A 22,757-nucleotide genomic window follows, 5' to 3' on the forward strand; every position below is an offset into this window, starting at 1 on the left:
AAAAAAAAAAAAAGGGAGAAGTCTGTAAAGAGGAAAATGACAAGAGCCCGTGGTAAACTAATTTTGTCATGCTAGGCAGGTAACTCTTTCTGATATATAAGTTATCTAGGGGGCACCTAAGTGGCTCCGTGGTTGAGCAACTGCCTTTGGCTCAGGTTGTGATCCAGGGGTCCTGGGATCAAGTCCCACATCAAGCTCCCCACAGGGGGGTCTCTGCCTTCTCTCTGCCTATGTCTCTGGCACTCTCTGTGTGTCTCTCATGAAGAAATAAAAAATCTTTTTTAAAAAAGTTATCTCTGGGGATCCCTGGGTGGCGCAGCGGTTTGGCGCCTGCCTTTGGCCCAGGGCGCGATCCTGGAGACCCGGGATCGAATCCCACGTTGGGCTCCCGGTGCATGGAGCCTGCTTCTCCCTCTGCCTGTGTCTCTGCCCCTCTCTCTCTCTCTATGACTATCATAAATAAATAAAAAATTAAAAAAAAAAGAAAAAAGTTATCTCTGGTATCAGCTCTTGTTCCTATACAGATTCCTGTTTCAAGAACACTATAAAGACACATACATGAATTGTGTCTTTCTACATCCGTTTTATTCAACTAGCAAGCAAGATTAACGTAATTGTAAAGCAGGTTGAGAATTCCAAACTCAGTAACATTTCACTAAGCACTGAACTTGGCTTTATACACTTCACACAAGAAACATGATACAATAAGGGGTAAGAAGTTAACAAACCAAAGGTGAAGTCAGTCTCTTGAGCATGCATATGAGATGGGGACTCAGGTCCGTTTTGGGTCAGCCCTTGGCACATAGTGCTTATGGTCTTCTAGCAGTGGAAGATCTCTATTGCATTCAGAGATCAATCAGGCAGAACCTTTGGTGGAGGTTGCCTCTCAAATGCAATCAGACATGGAAGGGTTTGCTTCAAAACTGTTTGCAGTTTGCTACATAACTTCCTTCCTTACTGAAGGATTTCATCAGTCTTGGATCTTTGCAGGCCTCTTCTCATTCCAGTGGTTAACAGCGCTCAATATTGCCAGGACTATCAGTCCCAAGTACTGCCAATCTGTATTGGTATGAATGATATCAGGTCTTAGCTACAATGTCCTCCACTACTTACATCACTAATTGACATGACTGGTTACTTCACATGAGTGACTTCATCTTAACCTTTACAGTTCCCCATCTAATTTCTTTTAAATAATTAAGGGAGGGCAGCCCGGGTGGCTCGGCGGTTTAGTGCCGCCTTCGGTCCAGGGCCTGATCCTGGAGACCTGGGATCGAGTCCCAGGTCGGGCTCCCTGCGTAGAGGCTGCTTCTCCCTCTGCCTGTGTCTCTGCCTCTCTCTGTGTGTGTCTCTCATGAATAAATAAATAAAATCTTTAACTAACTAACTAACTAACTAACTAAATAATAGATAGATAGATAGATAGATAGATAGATAGATAGATAGATAGATAAGAGGGAAATTTTTTCTGATCCTGCTATGTCCTAACTGCCTTCTGGTCAAACCAATCCATATGCACAATAATGTATTTTGGAGTCAATTATTCTGCTTCCACTCAAATGCATTTTTTAAAATGTTACATACAGATAGAAAGAAATACAGATAGAAAGTTTTTTTGAAGATATCAACCTATCTAAGGAAATTCTTCCATTTGCAGCAGCAGGATGAACTTTATTTGGCAACAAAAATCCCTGTCCCTTTCAAGGTTCTTCTAGCTTGTCTAAGAATCAAATTGACATAGACAAATTAACAGGAGAAAATAAAAAGAAGGACATATGTATGGGAAATTTTCACGGACATGAAAATTCCAATGACAGGCAAAATGATGCAAATATGTCATTCGGAACTAAAAAGAAAAAGGTAAAGGTCTGGGACTTCAAAGGAAGAAATGCAATTCACGGGAAGATGAAAAAGAATACACGTGGGCAGCCCGGGTGGCTCAGCGGTTTAGTGCCACCTTCCGCCCAGAGTGTGATCCTGGAGACCTGGGATCGAGTCCCATGTCAGGCTCCCTGCATGGAGCCTGCTTCTCCCTCTGCCTGTGTCTCTGCCTCTCTCTGTCTGTCTCTCTCATGAATAAATAAATAAAACCTTAAAAAAAAAAAAGGATTCACGTTTGGTAAATAAATGTTTGCCAGCCACTCAGAACAACGGGACATAGAGGACTTTGATCAAACAGGGCTTGGGTTCTTCCCTGTCCACAATACCTAGATTATACCCTAATGTAATTATCTATGGTGACAACTCTTCCTGGGGCAGTTTTGCTATTTATTATTTATTTAAAGGCTCTTCTTAGGACACCTGGGTGGCTCAGCGGTTGAGTGTGTCTTTGGCTCAGGGCATGATCCTGGAGTCCTGGAATCGAGTCCCACATCAGGCTTCCTGCATGGAGCCTGTTTCTCCCTCTGCCTGTGTCTCTGCCTCTCTCTGTGTGTGTCTCATGAATAAATAAATTTTAAAAATCTTTAAAAAGAAAAAAAAAATAAAGGCTCTCTTGAATCTGCTGGGTTTTGATTGCTTTTTAGCTCAAAATAATCTTCATGCAAAAATAGCCCAATTTGGGAGAGCCTGCACTCGGCCCCTAAAACTTGAAGGACATTTTATTACATGAAATAAGCCATATGCAGAATACACACATATATATATACACACACTGTATGAAACATATATACACACATAAATAAATGAATATATATACATATATATCTCTCTACATATATTTATATGTGAAATATATTAAAAAAGTTAAAGTCATAAAAATAAAAAGAGTGTTTGTTGCCAGGAGTTAAGGATAGGGAAAATGTTGAGATGTCGGTCAAATGGTAACATGGACAGTAGTAACAGGAAATCTCACTAAAATGAACTCTGAAGGTTTCCACAAGTAGAGCTCTCATGCTCTACTATTCCTAGTCAACTGTAGACCCAACAGGAAGAGGAAAACTTGACCTTACATAGATCTTACCTTGTATATGGATACTACTCCAGCCAGAGAAAGAGATACTTCCTTTATGCTTCACATGCAACAGCTCAGAAAATGAAAAACCACCATACTTCCAACTTCCAGTTTACTCCAAATAACTTTTACAACAGCCTTCTCGACTCCTTTTTCCTCTTTTTGTTACCCAGACTTGCCTTTGGTTTTGCCACAGCCAGGTCGTACCTGTTTGCAATATCCAATATTCCCAATTTTAAAAATCCAATTTCATCCAAATGGGAAAGGTATTTGTTAATAAGCAGGTATTAACTCAAGCAAAACAGATGAAGGAAGGATAAATATGATTATATTTTCCCAAAATTCTAGAGATTATATAGGTTTTGGGAAAACACCTGCTCTGCTATAACCCTTAACACTCAAGAAGGAAGTCTTGTGAAATATATGAAACAACATTCATTCCCTGATCAAACAGTACCACAAATTACAGGTATAAAACAAAGAACTCTGATGAATATCATCAAAAGTACATAATCAATGATTAAATACATAATAGGTTCATTTGTAATACATGGAAACCTGCAGATCAAAGTAATAGCATTTTCAACTACAGAAATGGGGTAGAGTTCAATAAGGTACACAACATGGGATCCCTGGGTGGCGCAGCGGTTTGGTGCCTGCCTTTGGCCCAGGGCGCGATCCTGGAGACCCGGGATCGAATCCCACATCGGGCTCCCGGTGCATGGAGCCTGCTTCTCCCTCTGCCTGTGTCTCTGCCTCTCTCTCTCTCTGTGACTATCATAAATAAATAAAAAATTTAAAAAAAAAAAAGGTACACAACATGAACTCATAATTCCTCAACATAGTAAATCAACATCTTATTTGTTGAAGAAAGAGCAGCAACACACACACAGAATGAACACTGTTGCATGAATAATAGTTGGTCAGCATAGATGGGGTTATGAAGGCAGGGAATTTTCTACCTAGAATAAATTCCTGTACTTGTTCACACCAAATCAAGGAGAATAATGCTTAATGTACTCCATCAACATTGCCACAATGCCTTTGAGAGACACTTCTGTGACACTCCAAAAACCAGAACTGGAGCCATAAGCCAGGCTCTCAGACTATAATCAGTAGCAACATCTGGAATATGCTGACCGCTCTACTCAGGTACTTCAGGGACCATGTCTCTACTTAGCAGGATGATGCTGTGACATCTAAATAGAAGTATTCTCCATCCAGAATGCTCTTTGATCCAGTAAAACTCCTCATGGGAGACACTTCACCACAAGCTGTCCAGCACCTAAAGGCTGGGTTATCACAGCAGAAAATATGAGAATAAATTTTCAGACACTGAGGAACTGTAGTTCAGAACCAAGAAAATTTCAGAGGCCAAACCATCCAAACTTATGAAACCAGGAAATCAGAAGAGCCAAGACTTTCCCACACTCACAGACTAAAGAGGAACTGCAAAAGGGAGACAAAGAAAAAACAGTAAACTAAAATAAAGGGGTTCAACTCTGTGGGATATTCAAACAGGACCTGGGGTCTGCCTGTAGTCTTCAGGCTGAGGGCCTGAAGCCTGAGATATACTCCCCTTGAAGGACTGGGAATCAAACAAAGGTTTTCCCCACCCATTGTCTATACAGCACTGCTGAGTAGCAATCTCAGAAGAACGACTCTATTCCTAGTACACATGCCGCTGAGGGGTGAAAGTGGACATGAGGATATAGTGGAGGCACAGCACAGGCAGAGGGCTTGAGAAAGCCATGCACCTGCCTCGAGCCCTAGACGCAAAAGAGCAGCCAACGTTTCTATCATGATAGGTCACTCAGCACATGAAACTGAATGCAAGCTGGAGAAGGCCCACAGTCAGGGTGAGGGGTGGCATCAGATCAGATATATGTGACTGACCAGAGAAGGAGAGGCCAAAGGAGGAAGAATGGCCCTCACAAAGAGCACTCCATGTGCTCCCCAAGGCTGAACCAGTAAAGGGCCCCAGGGGGCAGAGACCAGCATATCTGGTCAGGATGAAGACTTTGCCCTTGTTGTGGACAAGAGCTGCAGTACCACTGAGGAGTGCAGGAAACATACATACAAAGAAGAGAGTAAGGGAGGGATAGAACGGGTTCCTTTGAGAGTCCATGAAAAATCAACTCTTCTTTTCCAACCACCTATCCCATCTGGGGAGAATATCCCAAATGGCATTTCAGGAAGTCACTTCCTCTCTGCCACCTGACCCTTACTGGTGTTCACATCTTTGACGCCTTCCCACGCACCTGGGTTTTGCTGCTAGTTTCACCCCACTCTTGAGGTTCCAGAGCTCTCCCGTGCTCCACAATGGAGTTCATATTCAGCTCAGAAAGAGATTCCTGTTGACATGGAAACCGGTAGATGATGTCCTTGGGTATTCCCAGCCCTTTGTCAGCTGAGACCAAGGACATTCATTACAGATGGGTCTAGAATAGCACTTCACAAATTTGTTCACTGACACTTTTCTTCCAAATGCTTAAAAATGTTTGACACATACAGATATCCAGCTCTCTTCCCAGAGCTACTGAATCAAAATTACAGGAGTAAAACCAGGCAATCTGATATTTTAAAGTTTTGACATGAGGTCTTGTTCCTCCTCAACCTCTAGCACCACCACTAACCTGCAAGTAGTGAGCATATCATCTGATAAAAGGGTGGGGGTTGAAATTCAGATGCGGTTGAAATTCAGATGATGCAGCATTTTATTTCTGAATCAACAGGACTTTAATCTCAATCAAGCAGGGCAGGGGCTCCCAAGAAACTCTCAACAGAAACACAAAGATAACTCAGGCAGTTCCCAACCTCTGTAGGGAAACTAATCTTCACCCAGGGAGACCAGGTTCCTCTACCTCTCCAATATCACATCCCTGTACAAGACCCTCTGAGCAAAGTCCAAGCACTCCCACTCCTCCTCAGATAAATCTATGGCCACATCCCTAATATAAACAGTTGCTGAAATGAAAGCACATTTCACCAAGAGGCCAGCAGGAAAGTACTTATTTCACAAAAATGAGAGAAGGAAAGAGATCGAAGGGTCAGTTAGAAATGAGTGCTCAGATACATCTACAAAAGAGCATTTCAAGTCATACATCCCATATTTGGATTTGTTAGACTTTTCCATCAGAGAATTTCCATCTGCTAAACTATTGAGATTTTACAATATTGTGCAAGATAAATTATATACATACAATACTGCATACGTGAAAATTGCTGAAAATAGATCTTAAAAGTTCTCATCCAAGAAAAAGAATTCTTTTTTTCTTTTTTTAAGATTTTATTTATTTATTCATGAGAGACCCCAAGAGATAGGCAGAGATATAGGCAGAGCGGAGAGCAGGCTCCATGCAGGGAGCCCGATATGGGACTTGATCCCAGGGACTGCGGGATCATGTCCTGAGCCAAAGGCAGACGCTCAACCGCTGAGCCACCCAGGAGTCCCAAGAAAAAAAATTCTTGTAACAATGTTTGTTAACGGATGTTAACTAGATTTACTGTGGTGATTGTTTCACAATTTATACAAATACTGAATCATTATTTTGTACACCAGAAACTAATATATGTCAATATTCCTAAATTTAATAAAATGATTAAAACAAAAGGGAAATAATGAACTCTATATATACCTAATGAAATGGAGAAGTGAAGTAGAGGGTATAATATGATGACTGAATGGAAAAGAAAGGTACTTTTCATGGTCACTTTAGGTAGTGTTTTAAGTACAAAACCAGAGTGGAATGCCATGGCAACCTTGTAGAGATGGGCTATTTTCAGCCCTGACAGATGAACTAGTCAGTTTGGGCTTTGAGTACCATAAACAGTTCAATAGTAAACAATATTGGTCAGAAGTAATCCCAAAAAAAGGGAAGGAGAACAACAGAAGTTAAGCAGTTTGCCTGAGGTCACCACATGAGTCTCTGGAAGAAATATTAGTGCTATTCCAGATTCTAGACACAAGGACTTTCTCTGGTATACCATGAGGATATTTTCATTTACAATTATCACCTCAAATGATGCTCTTCCAGAGTTATAAAACTCACAGAAAGAATGCAAAGCTTGGAACCTCAATGCAATATATGAGTAAGCAAAAAGATTTTTTAAAAAGCCAAGAAACAAAACGTGAAATAAGAGAAAAGGAAGTTGGGATCCCTGGGTGGCGCAGCGGTTTGGCGCCTGCCTTTGGCCCAGGGCGCGATCCTGGAGACCTGGGATCAAATCCCACGTCGGGCTCCCGATGCATGGAGCCTGCTTCTCCCTCTGCCTGTGTCTCTGCCTTGCTCTGTGTGTCTCTCATGAATAAATAAATAAAATATTTAAAAAAAAAAAAAAAAAAAAAAAAAGAGAAAAGGAAGTTGATACTCAGAAGATGAATATACTTTTGTAAATAATGTACTGACAAGCAAAGAATATCTAAGAAAATGTATTTTTCTACTTTTAAGAGAATACAAGTAGAATTTCGTGAAATTAAAATACATCAGAAAAAAATAATGGTACAGAAGAAAAAACAACATGATCTTCTACATTAGGACAAAGAAAAATTAAAGATGCCTGAGATTTAAGGATGTTTGTTAACCTTCCACTGATATATTCATGGAAGATAGGTCAACAAACCGACATCACACTAGCATTGGAAGTTAGTATCACCGGTCAAGAGAATGATTTTCTAGTCACCAAATTACTAAATGGGCCTCTAAGAGACAATAGTGGGCCCAGGAAGAATAGAAGATTTATATTATCTCCACAATACATTCAAATATAGAGATGAGATTATTATTTGAAGGAAAGGAAAAAAATATACACAATGAAAAGATGTTGACCAGTGATAAACTATATATGAGTTCTATATAGTATGTTGTACACATTAAATGACAGCTAACGTCTACATGAGCTAGAGCATGAATAGTGTCTTCAGGATGACGAAGTGCACAGTAGCATCAACGAAAGGTGAAAATTGGAAAAATGGGAAACTGATGATATCAGAACAGATCAGAAGTTTTGAACACTCCCCATATGGTAAGCGTTACTCTAAAGCTTTACAAGTGCTAACTTGTATAAAGACATAGCATCCAATTAAATTAGTATTTGTTCCCATCTTACATTTGACCCAACTCTGTCACACACACTCTAAGGATGTGCCTCTGGTCGAACAGGTAATAAATGGCAGAGCTTGCACCAGAACCAAAGGGTCAGGCTTTATTTAGGATGGAACCCACAGCACCATTGTTAAAGTAACGCATACAACAGTAAAAGTCTGTTGACAGAGAGTTTCCTAATGGAGAATACCTGAAACAAGTTCAAGGATGAAACAGAAACCTGTCCCCATTAGGAGGTGATATTACAACAAAGACCTGGGGAAGGAAGTTCACCACATGCATTTGAAGAGTCAGAGAATTCTAGGCAGAGGGACCACCCTTGGAAAAGCCCTGAGGCAGTGCTGACCCTGGTCCCAGCAACAGCAAAAACAACTTGGGCCTTAATCCCAGTAAGGGAGGAGACAAGCAGGGGATCAGGTCACAGAAGTAGATCAGGAATGGGTGGCCATGGTCTTCAGAAACTGTTCTCCCCTTTCCCAAGTGAATTTTGGAAGCCATGTAGTCTCTCACCCATCTTAAGTTAGTATCTAATTTTTTTTTTACCTATCTTAAGTGAAAACACACACACAATGTATTTTGCTGTAATATTTTGAAAACATGCTGTGTACTTCGAAAATATGCCAAGATATCACCCCAGGAAGATGGCATTGCTCTTAACTGGGAGGTGGAGGACTGCAAGGAACAAAATTGTGGGAGTTCAGGAGGTCATGTTTGGACACTGTAAGGTGGAGATGCCTGTTAGATGTGCGAGCACAGGCGACAAGGAGACACCTGGAAAACACAATCTGGCATTCAGGGTGGAGGTCTGAAATGGAGTGTGGACCTAGGAGACCTCAGGGTGTTCAAAGCCCTGAGATGTGGTACCATGGAAAGTCAACAGGTATAGATGGAGAAGAGGCCCAAAACTAGCTTTCCTCCAATCAGAGAGCAAGGAGCTGAGAAAAAAATCAGCAGAGCAAACTGAGAAGTGAACAAGGTAGAGAGAAGAAAATTGAAACAGGCATACAGATGACAGATTTGTCAATAGTGGGATGTCCTAAAGCCATGAAAAAATGATCTTTTAAGGAAGAAGGAGTAATCACACTATTCAACATGTTGCTCATCAGACAGTTGAGGACAGTGAATTAACCAATATTTCTAGAGAACAGGACATCACTGCCCCTGACAAGGAGAGTGGAACAGTAGATGGGAAAGCCTGATTGGATAAGGGTCAAGTATACACTGCAGGCAACACTGAGGAGAGAATACAATGACGATGTTTGCATATTTTGCTCTGACTGTGAGCAAAAAAAAAAAAAAGGCTCTTATTAAAGGAGAAGACATCCATAAAAGAAATTTTTTGTTGTAAACATGAGAGAATGTAGTGAATAAAGGGCTTTGTTAAGGTTAGGCTATACCACAGTCTGTGTATGATAACAAAAATAATTCTCTAGAGGTAAAAATGGAGCGCATGTGGTCAGGATGCAAATTTCACCCTGGGACCTGAAGGGTGTGGGAGGTAGTGCACACTCTCAGGGTGGGGGAACAGCTGGGTGCAGGGATAGTCCATTCCTTATTCATAGTGAAGAAGATCTAGACATTGAGGCAGGCAGAGGGCCCAGTCAGGAAGATCTCTTTCCCATCATTCCCAGGTGCTCAGACAGATGGTCTTGGACTGAAAATGAAGATGGGAAAGAAGGAGCTGCCTTTCTCAGGGGCTCTAGAGGAAAAGGTATGGTAGGCAAATACGGAAATTCCAGACGAGGTAGTCCAGAAATTGAGTTAAGACCAGTCAACCTGGATCCCTGGGTGGCTCAGCGGTTTAGTGCCTGCCTTTGGCCCAGGGCGTGATCCTGGAGTCCCGGGATCAAGTTCCGCATCAGGCTCCCTGCCCGGAGCCTGCTTCTCCCTCTGCCTGTGTCTCTGCCTCTCTCTTTCTTTCATGAATAAATAAAATCTTAAAAAAAAAAAAAAAAAAAAAAAAAAAAAGGCCAGTCAACCTGGGTTTATGTTTTCCTCCAGCTGTGATGGAAGACAGAACAAAGTAGGCAGGGCTGGATGAGATGATGTGGAGGCGAAAGCAAGGAAATCTAGGGAATGGTTACATCAGTCCTTTGTCTGGGGGGCACTTAAATTGTGTGGCTGTTAGTAAGTGAAAGATTTGTCTGTCACCATCTTTTAAAATAACCTAGATGAGGAGGAGAGTATATTCAGGATACTGGGGTTTACCATTTATAACCCTAGAAGAGGAAAAAACCTGCATTTAGTCCAGACCCCACATGTACTGCATGAATGTTTGAAGGTTTCAAGCATAACCTTCATGCTCTGGGCTGATGTATGCAAAGGTCCTGGTTATCCTTAACACAGTCTTCTCACAAGTGAAGGGGAAGCTGACCAGGGACAGCAGAGAAGGACAGAGCCACAGGTCCTTCACTGAGACCACTCTCCTCATTCCCAGCAGGTAAGAAGGGCACATGTAAAAAACCCATGGAGTTGAACTGTTGCCATAGCTACCTTGGGCTGAGCACACCCACTTCAGCAGTAAAGGCACCTGAAGGCTGGGAGGAGAGGTCTCTGGGCTGCTGAGACTCACTGATGGAGAGACAATCCTGGTATCTAAGATTTCTTTCTTTCTTTCTTTCTTTCTTTCTTTCTTTCTTTCTTTCTTTCTTTCTTTTTTTTTGGTATCTAAGATTTCTGACTTTGCAATGACATTTTGGCTGAAATATTCATGGCCCCAGATCCTGAATTATTTGGTCTAAGACTGTACAAACTGAGAGTAGAGTAGGAAGTGTCTGTGAATAGCACAGTACAGGAGAAGCTGAAAGACTGGCAGGAGGGATACAGTAGTGGCGCCGACTGACCAACTTTTCCCCTTAGGTCACCCACCTGTGGAAGCACCCACTTTGCCATTCCAGAAAAGATGAAGGATGAAGGGGAAATCGTGTAGATAGGGCGAGCGTGTGCCTTTGGGGAAAATAACGTTTTTTCTAAATAGAATGGCATTTCATCAGCCAGTCTTTATAAACTTCAGAGCACCGAATCACCCAGGGAGGAGAACTTCTTTCTCCAGTTCCCGTGCCTCCATTCCAATCCTGGAGCTTTAACTCATGTAAGGGCAAATAAATAATTATAATGATAAAATTCTGACAAAAAAAAAAAAATAGTTAAGAGGCTTTCTTCCCCTGTTTTCATAGAGCATTTACTAAAAACAAGAACATTTTCAATTATAAATTCTTTCTCTCCTCCATAAGCCTCTGGCCACTTTTACAGCCCAAGAATGTTTTTCTTAGGATCCAGGAGCTATTATCTTTGAAACATAAATATCAAGGAAGACTGTGCCCATCTGCCATTACAAGTAAAAAGACAAATTCAATCAGGTATCTGGTGCCAAGGTATAAAAACGCTGTCACAGAGCCAAGAGAATTTTTACTTTTACCTTGAATCAAGACCATTTGCTAACACAAAATCACCACACAATTACCACAATGATACAGGATGAACTATGCCATCAATCCTCTTGAGACTAGTTGTTTAGTTTGCAGACATGGGTATAACATGTACCTGGTTGGCAATAAAGAAAGGATGAAATAAATAAAACCTTAAAAAAAAAAAAAAAAAAAAAAAGATCTCATTGATCCAGGGCAGCCCAGGTGGCTCAGTGGTTTAGCGCCACCGTCAGCCCAAGGCGTGATCCCGGAGACCCAGGATCGAGTCCTATGTCGGGCTCCCTGCATGGAGCCTGCTTCTCCCTCTGCCTGTGTCTCTGCCTCTCTCTCATGAATAAATAAATAAAATCTTTAAAAAAGAAAGAAAAGAAGGAAGGAAGGAAGGAAGGAAGGAAGGAAGGAAGGAAGGAAGGAAGGAAGGAAGGAAGGAAGGAAGGAAACATTTCTTTCTGCCTTTGAAATCTTGTTGGCAATTCCCTGTGATGTGCATCATATTCTGGCTTAATACTCACTCAATAATAAAACTGTTTTGTCTTCAACTTTGGTGGAGAGGTTTCTCTGGGTAGCCAGAAATATTGTCTTTACTGTATTTCTCCAACACCCCACCCTTAGTGTTTGCCATCCTTTCCAAATGCTTCCCAGGATGCAGTGACCTCTTCCTTCTTGGAGAAACCTGCCCCATATTTAGTTTAAAACATCTGTCCCTCTGCTCTCCAGCTACCTTGTGATTCTGCATGTCTGTGTACACGTGTGCACACATGTTGGGAAGGGCAGGGAGAGGCCAATATGGAGAAGCCAGCACTGGCTTGGCAGAAAAGAAGTAGTAGCTGCATCTTTTCCTCAAGCACAATCCCAAGGATAAGCCTTTGAGCGGCAGATCACTGTAGTGGTGTCTATGCTCTGATTCCTGGGATAATATGCCTTTATATTCACAGCCTCTCCCCAGCTGTGCCCAGTGATACACCTTCGGAAAGCCCTACCTGCCACCTGCCTCCTGGGCACCTTTTTCCCTCCTGGACTCAGACACTCTTACAAACCTCCCATGATCTCCAATGTATTCCCTGAACACTCCATCAGGATCCCTCTATTCAGCTATGGAGTCCCACAGCACATTCCAGACCCCAACAACTCCAGTATTTATGATGGAATAATACACATAAAGATGTCCAAGGACCCACTAACCCCTGATGCCATATTTTCATTTACAATAACCTCATTCCAAATGCTGGCACTTCCATAATCTACCAAATAAAATAATGTCTCTAATGACATACATATTCCAACAAGATCTAGCACCTTCTATGGAAGCACCCCAAATTATCATTTACATACCCCCAAATGCATGTAAAACCTTGGCTTCCAACCTAGTGACAGTTCCCCTAAAATACCAAAAGTAACCCCCAAATCTTCTCTATTTTTCCTATAATTCCACTATCAGTTGGATAATGAGTCTTGCCCTCAAGAGACCCTACAGAAGTCACTTGTGGAGTGGAAGCTGCAGTGCAACTCTTGGATCCACCCACTCAAGACCAAGGCACTCATGTCCATGTAGACTGAAGGGTAAAGAGCCAGTCATGATGCCCAAGGAACGAAAAGTTCAGCCCAGTACAAGGACAAAGACCTGAGACAGAAAAGGTTTTGGTGTTTGGTAACAGAGGAAAGGCAAATGTGACTAAGGCACAGGTAGCTCTAAGAGGGTAAGCTCTCAATATGAGGCTGGCAGGAGTCCTGATGACACAGAGCTCAGCAGCCTCAGTAAAGAGCCTGGATATGCAGGGATGGGGAAGTGGGAGGTAAAGGGGTAAAATATACATTTCTTAAAATTTACCATTTTAACACATTTTACTTACTATATAGTTCAGTGGTATTAAGGACATTCACACTCTTATGCAACCATCACCACCTCTATCTCAGGAACTTTTTTATTTTTTAAAAGATTTTATTTGATAGAGAGAGTGAGCAAGAGCACGTGCACACACAAGGACAAGGTGGTAAGGGGAGCAGAAAGAAAAGGAGAAGCAGACTCCCTGCTGAGCAGAGAGCCCCGTGTGGGGCTTGATCCCAGGACCCTGGCATCAAGACCTGAGTTAAAGGCTGACGCTTAACTGATTGAGCCACCCAGGCGCCCCTATCCCTGGAAATTTTATCTTCCCAAAACTCTATAGCCATCGAACAATAACTGCCCATACCTCCTTGTCCCCAGCCACTGGCAACCACCACTCTACTTTTCTATATCTATGAATTTGGCTACTTAAGGTAATTTATATAAGTGGATAAACACATTTGGCCTTCTGTATCTGGCTTTTTATGCAATTAGCATATTTCCAAAGTTTATCCATGTTGTAGACTATTTCAGAATTACCTTCCTAAATTTTTAAGGCTGAGCAATGCTCTCTGTTGGATGTATACACCACCTTCATTTACCCATTCATCCACTGATGCACATTTGGGTTGTATTTATCATTTTGGCTATTATGAATGCTGTAATGAACACAAGTGTAAAAATACCTCTTGGGGTCCCTGCTTTCTATTTCATTGGTACATACCCAGAAGTGATATTGGTGGGGGATCCCTGGGTGGCTCAGTGGTTTAGCCCCTGCCTTAGGCACAGGGCGTGATCCTGGAGTCCTGGGGTAGAGTTCCCCATCAGGCTCCGTGCATGAAGCCTGCTTCTCCCTCTGCCTATGTCTCTGCCTCTCTCTCTGTGTCTCTCATGAATAAATAAAATCTTAAAAAAAAAAAAAAAAAAAAAAGAAGTGGAATTGGTGGATCAATGGGCAATGGGTAATTCTATCTTTAATGTTTTGGAAATCACTACACTCTTTTTCATAGGGGCTACACCATTACATTCCCGAAGGATTCGACTCCTTCAGATCTTCTCCAACACTTATTTTGGTTTTGTTTTGATAATAGACATTGCTAAGAGTGTGAAGAGTATCAAGGGTATCTCAATGTGGTTTATATTTGCTTTCCAAAATGATAACTGATATCGAGCATTTTTTCATTGGCTTACTGTATGCCTCGTCTTTGAAGAACTGTCTAATCAAGTCTTTTGCCCGTTTTTATTTTTTTATTTTTAGTTTTTTAAAGATGGGATGTTCCCATTTTTATTATATTTTTTTAAAAGATTTATTTATTTATTCATGAGAGACACAGAGAGAGAGAGAGAGAGAGAGAGAGGCAGAGACACAGGAGGAGGGAGAAGCAGGCCCCATGCCGGTAGCCGGATGTGTGACTGGATACTGGGACTCCAGGATCATGCCCTGGGCCAAAGGCAGGCGGCGCTAAACCGCTGAGCCACCCAGGGATCCCCCTTTTGCCCGTTTTTAAAATTGAGTTGTATGTTTTAGTAATTCCTGAATTGTAGGTCTTCATATATTCTGGATATTAGTTCCTTATAAAATATGTGATTGGCAAATATCTTCTCCCATTCTGTGGAGAATTGCTTTTCCCCATCAATAAATTTCTGATGTACAAAATGTTTAATTTCGATTAAGCCCATTTATCTATTTCATCCCAAGCTGCCTATGCTTTTTGGTGACATATCCAAGAGCATGGATTTTTTTATGATGGCAGTGGGAAACCTGTGGAGAGTTTAATGCTGGAACTGACAAGATCTGACTTCAGATTTACTCTGTAAATTTATTGTCTGAGCCTTTGCCCTGCTTCTTTCCTCAGTTTTTATCATTGTTGGGCTGGGGCCATCTTTAGCTTCTAAGTACCACTGCTACCCTCTTGCAGAAAAGTGCCACACAGACACACATACAAAACTGCCAGTCACTTCAGGGTTCAGAAACCCTGCTCTTGTCCATCATCTCCACGCTGCAGCTGGGTTCACTAAGGTGCAGAAGGAAAGCTTTTTTCACAAATTCCCTCAGAACATCTGACTTCAGGGAGAATTGCGTCTAACTGAATTTTGAAAGCGCGGCCTAAATGAAGCAGGGGGCACTTCGTCTTTATCAGCTCGTAACCTTTTAAAAAAATTCCAGGATCCGGAGGTTCTACGTGTAACTCTCGATCCAGGATCGAGAGTTCAGGCCCCACGGAGTCCTGGCCTCCCTTCCGCAGCCACGGCTTCCACGAGGCCCCCCAATCCTCGCCTGGGGGAGGGGACCCGCTCCGTGACTCCCCGCCGCCTCCCGGACCTAAGTCCCTCCTGAGAGCCCGCCCCGAAGAGAGGGCCCTTCCCGGGCATCGGTCCTCTCTCCACAGGCGGGGCTGCCCCGCGGAGACCTCAGGAGGCTGGGGGTCTGCGCGATCCCAGGGCCAGGGGCAGCCGCCGGGCCGGGCTGCGGGGCGAGGCGCACGCGCCCCTCTCCCTGTTCTCACGCGGCGCGAGGGGCAGGGGCGCCGGGGACTGCGTGGGCCCGAGGCTCGGAAGACCCCAGGCGGGGATGGCCTCTGAACCAGCTGAACCAAAACCAGCCGGACCTCCGGGGCCGCAGCGCCGCCCGCAGGGATCCGTGTCTCTCGGCGACGCGGGACTTACCGCGGTGGGAGGCGCAGGTGAGGGGACGCTAACGTGCGTGGAGAACCCAGAACAAGGGGTGCAGGCCTGAGGACAGAGACGCTCACGTGGAGAACAGAAAACACCGAAAACAGTCGAAACCTTGGCGATCTTCTAACGGCTCTAGCCGCTTGGGGGAGGGGAGGCTGTAAAAACTGCGCGTGCGCGCCGGTAGAAGGGCGGCACTGAGGCGTGGCCTTGGGGGGAGCGCTTCCGGCAAAGGGTCGGGGTAAGAGGTTTCGGGAGAGTGCGAGAACTTGGCGGACCCGGGCTGGGGCGTGTCCCTCCCGGCAATAGCCCGGCGGGTTGTGAAGAATGGGCTGGCCTGGACGCTCTCCTACTGAGGGTGGGGTTGGGGCGGGGCCTGGGAGAAGCGCTTCCGGCGACGACCGGGACGCGCGCTCTGGCCACACTAGGCCGTAGAGCCCGGGCTGGGGTGGGGCGGGGCTTTGGGGAAGCGCTTCCGGTAATGGGAGGGAAACGGATAGGACTCCTGGAGAAAGGAAGGCGAGTGGGGCGGTACCCAGGCGGAGAGCTTTTAATACTGCGCGCCCACAAGGGTCCTCCTGGCTGGACTTTCAGGAGCGAGGCCCCGACTGTTGGGCGGGGTCTTGGGTGGGGCTTGGTTTCCTCCCGACTCGCCCCCAAGGTTCGGAATTTCCAACCCTTGAGTTTATGTCGTGTCGAGGATTGCTGCCTGCGTATTCTAAATTGATGTCTGACGTAGAGCTATAGTCGTTTGGGCCGATTGTGTCGAAACCTAACATGTTTACGTTTTCTGAAAGTGAGGCGAAAAAACAGCTTTATCAAAAAAAAAAAAAAAAAAAAACCAGCTTTATCATAGAGGTAGTTATGTGCTTCCTGGAAGAGGCGAGCCAGACTCGGTGGTCTGGGACCTCGTCTTCCATGGGGAGTGGATGTGGGGCCAGCGCTGGATCCAGAATTTAATTGAAGCAATTTAGTTAAGCGAGAAATGAACCCATCTGTACTAGAGTTGCAAACTGGAATGTGAAGTGTGAAAACTTATGCGAAATGTGCCATTTTTACCAACATTATTTGGTCACAATTCAGCTAGAAATCCACCATAAGGAAAATTCTGGAAAAAGCACAAATACGTGGAGGTTAAATAACATGCTACTAAACAATAAGTCAAATAATAAAAAGATCAAAACTTACATGGAAACAAATGAAAATTAAAAAAGAAAACTGTCTAAAATATTTGGGATGCAGCAAAAGCCGTTGTAACAGGAAAGCAATACAGGCCTGCGTCCAGAAGCAAGAAAATCCCAAATAAACAACTTACACTAGAGGGAGCTAGAAAAAGAACGAACAAAACCCAAAACCAGCAGAAGTGAGGAAATAATAAAGATTAAAACAGAAATAGATGAAATAAAAACTAAGAAAATAATAACAAAAATAATAAAACCAGGAGCTGGTTCTTTGAAAGGATCAGCAAAAATCAATAAACCTCTAGTTGAGCTCATCAAAAAAAGGAAGAAAGGACTCATAAAATCAGAAATGAAAGAGGAGAAATAACAGCTGACACCACAGAAATATAAATATTTGTAAAAGAATATGAAAAACTATATGCCAACATATTAGACAATCTAGAAGAAATGGATAGGTTTCCAGAAACATAAATTACCAAAACTGAAGTAGGAAGAAATAGAAAATTTGTTTTTGTTTTTGTTTTTGTTTTTGTTTTTGTCTTTGAAATAGAAAATTTGAATGACCAATTACCAGCAATGAAATTGAATTAGTAATCAGAACACTCCCAACAAACAAAATTCCAGGAGTAGATGGCTTCACAGGCAATACCCTGATCCCTAAATCAGATAAAGACACCACAAAAAAAAAAAAAAAGAGAGAGAGAGGCCAATATTCTTGATGGACATAGATGCAGAAATCCTCAACAAAATACCAGCAAACCAAATCCAACGATATATTTAAAAAATCGCTCACTGCAGTCAAGCAGAATTTATTCCCAGGATGCAAGTGTGGCTCAATATTCACAAATCAATGTGATAAGTCACATCAGTAAGAGAAAGTATAAAAAATATGATTATTTCAATAGATGGAGAAAGCATTTGACAAAGTACAACGTCCATTTATACGTCCATTTATGATAACCCTCAGCAAAGTAGGTTTAGCAGGAACATACCTCACCGTAATAAAAGGCATAATAAAATAGGGATAAAGTTAACAAAAGAGATGAAACTCTTCTACTCTGAAAATTATAAAACATTGATGAAAGAAACTGAAGAAAACACAAAGAAATGGAAAGCCACTCCATACTCACACATTGGAAGAAAAAAAATTGTTAAAATGTCTACACTACCCAAAGCAATCTACACATCTAATAAAATCCCTATCAAAATACCAACAGCATTTTTCACCTAGAACTAGAACAAGCAACCTTAAAGTCTGTTTGGAAACACAAAAGACCTTGACTAGCCAAAGCAGGAAAATAATAAAGAAGAGGAGGGGAAGGGAAATAAAAAAATTAAAAAAAAAAAAAAAAACCCGGAGCTACCACAATACTGGACTTCAAGTTCTATCACAAAATTTTAGTAATCAAAACAGTATGATACTAGCACAAAAATAGACACATCAATAGAACAGAATAAAAAACCCAGAAATAAACCCAAAATTAAATGGTCAATTAACCTCTGACAAAGGAGGCAAGAATATGCAATGAGAAAAAGTCTCTTCAAAAAACTGTATTGGGAAAACTGGACTACTTAAATTATACACAAAAATAAACTCACAATGGATTCAGAGACCTGAAACCATAAAAATCCTAGAAGAGAGACAATGGTTTCTCTGGCGTTGGCCAGAGCAACATTTTCCTAGGCAAGGGAAATAAAAATAAACTATTGGGACTATATAAAAATAAAAATTAAAAAAAACTTCTGCACAGTGAAGGAAACAATCAAAAAAACTAAAAGGCAGCCTATAGGAATGGGAGAAGGTATTTGCAAATGGCATATCTGATAAAGGGTTAGTATCCAAAAAATATAAAGAACTGATACAGCTCAACATAATCCAATTTTAAAAATGGGCAGAAAGCATGAATAGACATTTATCCAAAGATGACATCCAGATGATCAATAGATACTTGAAAAGATGCTCAACATCACTGATCGTCAGGGAAACACAAGTCAAAACTACAATGAGATAGGAACTCACACCTGTCAGAATGGCTAAAATGCAAACTAGGGGCAGTGTGGGTGGCTCAGGGGTTCAGTGCCTGCCTTCGGCCCAGGGTGTGATCCTAGAGACCCGGGATCAAGTCCCACGTCGGGCTCCCTGCATGGAGCCTGCTTCTCACCTCTGCCTGTGTCTCTGCCTTTCTCTTTCTCTCTCTGTGTGTCTCTCATGAATAAATAAAATCTTAAAAAAATAATAAAAATAAGGGGCAGCCCGGGTTGCTCAGTGGTTTAGCGCTGCCTTTGGCCCAGGGCCTGATCCTGGAGACCTGGGATCAAGTCCCGCGTCAGGCTCCCTGCATGGAGCCTGCTTCTCCCTCTGCCTGTGTCTCTGCCTCTCCCTCTCTCTCTCTCTGTCTCTCATGAATAAATAAACAAAATCTCTAAAGAAAATAAAATAATAAAATGGAAAACAGGGGAAAACGAGTGCTGGTGAGGGTGTGAAGAGAAAAGAAATCTCTTGCCTCTGTTGGTACGAATGCAAACTGGTACAGCCACTGTGAAAAATGGTATGGAGGTTTCTCAAAAAGTTAAAAATAGAACTACCCTATAATCTGTGGGTTGCACTGCTGGGTGTTTACCCCCAAAACTCAGAAACAGTAATTTTCAAAAGGACACATGCACCCTGATGTTTATTGCAACATTATTTACAATGGCCAAATTATGGAAGGAGTCCAAGTATCTATCAATAGATGAATGGATAAAGAAGATGCGGTATACATACATACAGTGGAATATTATTCAGACATATAAAAGAATGAAATCTTCATTGTTTGTAACATGGATAGAGCTAGAGAGTATAATGCTAAGTGAAATAAGCTAGTCCGAGAAATACAAATAGCATATGATTACACTACTATGTGGAATTTTAGAAAACAAGTGAGCAAAGGGAAACAAGAAAGACAAACTAGGAAATAGAGTCTTAAGTATTGAGAACAAATTGGTGGTTACCAGAGAAGAGATGGGTAAGGGGGTGGGCTAAATAGGTGATGGAGATTAAGGAATACATTTGTCCAGATGAGCACTGGGTGAGGTATGAAAGTGTTGAATCACTATATTGTACACCTGAAACTAATATTATGCTATATGTTACCTAATTAGAATTTAAATTTTAAAAACTTAATAGAATAGTAAAATACAAATTAAAAAAACTAGCAGCAAACAGTATCAAGTTTCTATCTTTACAGGAAGAGGGGAGGGAAAAGAAAGGAACATTGATGCTAGTTTATAAGACAAATACATAACTTTTTTTTCTTTCAGCTCTTAAAAATCTGCCTGAAGACCACAAAGACCACCACCACATATTTAAAAAATCAGCCTGGTTCTCCTGCCCACTCTCCATGCTATGAACTATAATTGAAGGCAGAAGGGTGGAGGTTGGCAAGGGTGAGAGGAAACTGGGCACAGTTGGCCTTTGAGTGGCAGGTAACCTCTGAAACCTGATGGTCCATGGCAGTCAATGATTGCACACCTACAGGACCTTTCTGCCTCCCCCCAAACTTGCAGAAGAATGCTCATTGAAAAGAAACCACTTTCCTTTCAGGGTTTATCCTCTGGTTGCTCCAGACTTAGGATTTCAAAGGAAGGTGAAAGGAGGTAAGAGGACTTAAAAAAAGGAGGATGGAGTAATTAAAAAGAAATGATATTTCCAAAGCTATAGCCTATGCCCCCAAAGTGATCAAATCCGTATTAACTTGAGAAAGTGTTAAGAAGAGCTCCATCTAAAGCACCAAATGACTACACCCATGAGAAAATACAGGAAGACCAAAACATCAGTTTGATTTTTAAGAAGCGTTACTCCACTGGTGTGACCCAGACGCCACCACCAGCACCTAGCCCGCGCTGTTCCCTCAGTGAAAGTGGGAAAGGAACGATGTGGAAGTTCCAAGTGCAGACTGTGTGGCCTTGAGCTCCCTGGCCTCCGGTAGGAGCCAGGTGGGGAAACCACATGCCAGTGGAGGCCGGGGACTGGAAGGTTCTACCGCCCCGGAAGGGAAGCGCAGTGGAGCCACCTGCAGCCAGAGGCTGGGGGCACAGTGCAGTCTCCGCTGGCTCCCTGCCGACCTCGACCTGGGGTGTCTCCCAGGCAGGCTGAGTGGCCCGCACTGGCTGCACAGGACCCTTCTCTGCAGGGATGCATCCACCGGCAGCGGCCTTACCCCCAGTGTGGCTGAGCACCCAGTGCTTTGGGACCCGCCCAGCACATACCCTCACTCCACCTTCTTGTCCCTCAGCTTTGGCCTGTTTCACTGCAACACCCCAGGAGAGTTTCCCACAGATACCCCAACTGCCCACAGAGATTCACCCCCTGAAGACTGGGCAGCCTCTCTGCGCCATGCTGTGCAGTGGCCTCAGTGGCGCTCTGCATCTGACCGTGTAAAAGCTGGCCTCCCAGGGTGGCTTGGGCCACCGGAGCATCATCCTGCCTGTTCGCCTAGGCCTCGGTGTGCGTGGTGCCAACTTAGCTGCAGGTCCTGTCTATGGAACCACTTTGAGAGCTGGAGACTGAAAGGAGGCATCCAATCAAGGGACTGGAAAGGGGGCAGTGACAGTACTTACTCTGTGAAGGTTCCAGCTTGTCACTGCCTTGCCCTCCTCACGGTCTGGCCCACACCCTGGGTTCCCCCACCGTACGGGGCCAGGGTGTGGGAAACCAATCAGCGAGTAAGCAGAACCGAGATGGAAGTGGTGCTTCAGCAGCTACAGGGAAGGGGCTCAAAAACTTTTGGTTTCGCTGAGTTTTAGGGGGACCAGGAGGCTGAAGGAGGCCTGGAGGAAGGCACCTGAGCATGTATATAAGTAGATAATCTTGCTTGCAGGGAATGCCAGGGCAGGTGGGGTGTGGGGAATCACACACTTGTATTTGAACTGTGTGAGCAAGTTGGACGAGTCTGGTGCTTGGAGGTTTTCCATGAAGTGGATAGGTCTACATCACAGAACCAAGGACCTACTTCCAAAGTAAAGGGCCTGGGAACAGGTGGTGTTTAATGGTGACCAAAGGGGAAGATTCTTTAAGGGATAGAAATCAGCTCTAGGTCATGCTTCATGCTCTCACCAGGTTTTCTGTTCCTCTTCTTACCTGGTGGTTTCTCTAACCAAAGTCAGAGAAAGTCCAGTCCCACTGATGTCCAGCCACCTTGCACCCAGCCCCGGGGCCCACGTGCAGCTAAAGCTGGGGAGGCAATCCACTAAAATCAGATGTGCTTATCTGGCAGCACTTAGCTGCAGGTTTCCATCCCAGCAGCGCTCTCTCCTTCACAGGAGCCCGACTCCCCCTAGAGGCACTGCCCTCCCCCGTCTTTTTCCAAAACGCCTGGCTTTCAGCTAAGTTCTCAGGAAACAGTCCAACTTTCCCAACACCAAGCCTGTCCTCAGGGCTCCCAGGGGTGTTAGGTGTGGGCAGGCATAGCAGCTCCAGGTCTTCCCTGAGGTGCAGCCAACACTGGCTATCATGGTCCCTCAAGTCCCAAAATCCCAGGCAGCTTGGGTGGCTACTGGCAAGCTCTCCCGGATTCAAGTGGCTACATCTAGAAAGCATTTACACAGCCACTAGGG

At 43.4% G+C, this 22,757-nt stretch overlaps 1 long non-coding RNA gene across 4 annotated transcripts in view; it reads right to left on the reverse strand.

Annotated features, from left to right (window-relative positions):
- LOC119875996 overlaps positions 1-16,651 on the reverse strand; it is an 80,885-nt gene extending 64,234 nt beyond the window's left edge. For 3 of the 4 annotated variants that reach the window (XR_005354491.1, XR_005354489.1, XR_005354488.1), the window contains exon 1: positions 15,976-16,626. This is a non-coding gene — a long non-coding RNA (uncharacterized LOC119875996). Of the gene's footprint in view, positions 1-15,975 lie in introns of all 4 variants that reach the window. The other variant, XR_005354490.1, reaches the window with a different exon arrangement.
- Between the last annotated feature and the right edge of the window lie 6,106 nt (positions 16,652-22,757).

Source organism: Canis lupus, chromosome 1 (assembly GCF_011100685.1).
Source record: "Canis lupus familiaris isolate Mischka breed German Shepherd chromosome 1, alternate assembly UU_Cfam_GSD_1.0, whole genome shotgun sequence".
Taxonomy (NCBI): domain Eukaryota; kingdom Metazoa; phylum Chordata; class Mammalia; order Carnivora; family Canidae; genus Canis; species Canis lupus.